The sequence below is a fragment of the Nematolebias whitei genome, chromosome 15 (genome assembly GCF_014905685.2).
Source record: "Nematolebias whitei isolate Nwh7 chromosome 15, NemWhi1, whole genome shotgun sequence".
In the NCBI taxonomy this organism is placed as follows: domain Eukaryota; kingdom Metazoa; phylum Chordata; class Actinopteri; order Cyprinodontiformes; family Rivulidae; genus Nematolebias; species Nematolebias whitei.
This window is the reverse complement of record NC_056512.1, coordinates 5,494,831-5,497,762: the sequence shown is the minus strand read 5'-3', so window position 1 is coordinate 5,497,762 and position 2,932 is coordinate 5,494,831.

Sequence of the window (2,932 nt, the reverse complement as noted above, 5' to 3'; positions counted from 1 at the left end):
GTGCTATTTAAGAGACTGAGCTGAATACAGCTCCTCAGACTGAGGAAGTCTCTCGGATGAGAGACGAAACGTTTCTACATTTTTTTGTTGATTTGCTTTGTTTTGTGTTTTTTTTTTTTTTTAATGTCCAGAGGACCAGATTTAACTTTTTTAGATTTTTCTACCTGGATTATTGAGCATGCATCAGGATACCCATATCTTAACCTTATATCATCCTTCAATTACCCCTTATAATCACCCCTGCTTTTGGCATAATCGTGTTTGTTTTTTCCCCTGTTTCCAGAAAGGCCCAGCTAGAGTTATAACACAGAGAGGTCTCCTCCAAGAACCTTTTTGTCCCAAAAGATAAAATTGTAATTTCCTCCCTTATACCTTTAAAATAATCACTTTCAGACTCAACAGAAAAAATTTTCCAGGAAATTTCCAAATTTGGGTGGGGGTGGGGGGTGGGGGGTGTACAGCCATCTACCCATGCATGGTTTTTCAATTTATGTAGGATGGTGGAGCTTAGAACGTATATAATTTAATTTATTTTGCATAATTTACTGTGAAAGTAAACAGTTATCAGATTTAATCTGGTGTCAGGATTGGTCTGGACAACCTGTCAAAAATGGTTAATAGATACACAGATAAACATTCATTTGAGGCACCTGATCTGAAAAAGAGTATTTGATTAAAACAGTTTGGAACACCATTTTTATATATTTTTGTTCCTTGCATTTCTTTTCTTTTCCTTAGTTTTCTCTTAGTTGCTCCTTAACCAGTTGCCGGTGTAACATTTTAAACTTGCGCATTTCTTCTTCATGCATCTGAACTTGTCTCTTTATATGGTTTATTAATGTAGCTACTGAAGACTTCTGACGTGTTAGGTCCTCCTCCAGTTCTAGCTTTGAAATCCCATCCTGTATTTCCCTCATCCCTTCAATATAGGCATCCAAATTGAGACAGGGTTACTTGGGCTAAACTCTACATGTCTGCTGTTTGATGTTCACAGTCCAAGCTCAGGGTTAGATTCAGCTACTCCTAACAAAGTTTTCACCTCCTTATAGGGCCTATCATGATCCCTAAGATCAAGAGTGCATTTTGTAGGTGTAGAATGTATGAAGGGAGGTTGGTTTATCTCACCTGTCCACATGTGGGTAGGATTACCCGTTTCACCAGTTCAGTCTAAGCATGGTGCTTCAGTCTCCTGATCAGCCTCCTTCGGTTTGTCCTGTTGGGTCTGAAAAAAATGTACTGAAAGAAAATCTTGTGAGTTTCAAGAAATTTGGTGCCTGCAATGCTTCTTTAAGGGCCTTGCCCCTCGTCAGCCACCCTGCACCGTCAGATCTTGTACGTGCCCGTGACAGACGGTTCCTGAACGTAGCTAGATAACAATCCTGCTGTTCAATGTGTGGCGCAGGGCTTCTCAAATCACCCAAAACACCCTCAGCAGTAAGTTTTTCTGCCCATTTTTCAAATGTTTTAATTTGTTTTTCTGACTCCTTAACAGAATGAGTGTTACGACGCTTGTTTTTTCCAGCCTCGATATAGGCATATAGTCTCCTGCAGGCTTCTCTTTTACTTATTCTCTCTCTCTTACTTAATCTCTCATATATCATCTCTCATAAGTGTTTATTTTAAGGATACTCCCGTTTCAGAAGCACAGCTATAACCGACATGGAGTTTATTGTTGTGCCACTGACCGGTCTGACCAATGCATCCAAATGCAGACCTTAGGTGGCGCTAATCACACAAAGTACCCCGAGGGCGCAGACTTTTTCAGAGAGCCAGATCAGGACTCTCTACAGGCACTCGAAACTTCATAGAGCCTATCAAACTCCAACAAACTCCATGGAGTTTATCAAACTTTGACAAACCAAACAAGGTTTATTGAACTGTCAAACACCAACACCTTTCGACACATCCAGACGTGCAATTTTTGACACGTTTCCTAGGAAACACCCGGACGTCCGTAGGCCTAACCATTCATGCAAAGATTGGAGCCTCACACCCTATTAATCACGTATAATAACCATATAGGCTTCTGCAGCTATCACTAAAGTTACTGGGTACCACAGAAAAACTCTACATTTATTCCTCCGCAGGTATTTCAAAGTGACGCAACAATTTTCACGTGATGGTAAAATCAGCCACACCGTTGTTTTTTTTTTTTTTATTTAGTCAATAATCAACCCAAAATTTATGCACGGGCTTTAAATTGACCAGAAGTAACTTATTTTTAGTGCAAAAGTAGCGTTTTGCGTGTTTATAACACTCTCGGACCACTTCCGGTTAGCGATGCTGCTAACTCTTCCTGCCCGCTCCCCTTCCGTACACCAGCAAAAAAATGCCACGTTTATAAATGTTTACATCCAATAATTACAATCACAAAATCACGTATCATACTGTAACATTCTACTGCCTTTCAATTTTGCTAAACTGCGTGCACCGGATTGAACTCTGAACAGACTGTCAATCCTTAAGGGACACGCAGAAATTTGATTTAAGAAGTGTTTTGCTTACCTGATGAGATCCTAATAGCCGGCTAGCACAGTCTGCACTGAATCGGCCACTTGCTGCTGTGTTACTATTAAACAATAATAAACGAGCCATCACTTCTACAGACGGGAGCCGCACGGTCACGGCACCAAGCTGTTGTATCATGAGCTGTTGCGGGTCCCTCGAGCTGCTGCAGCTAGCTGTTGCTAGCTGTGGGCCTCAGGCCTCACCTCGGACCCCAGGCTCCAGCTCATGCAGCTCCTGGCTCGGACCCCCTCAGAAGTAGTAACTCACACCAGTGGCAGCTCCAGAGATATTTTTCTGCAGGTGCTAAGGGTGGGGGCTAAGCATTTTACTAAGGGTGCTATGAAAGATCATTTGTTCTTTCATTTCTCAAGGTCAAATTGTCTTTACTGTCATTCACACCACATGTGGTACATGAGATGAAACA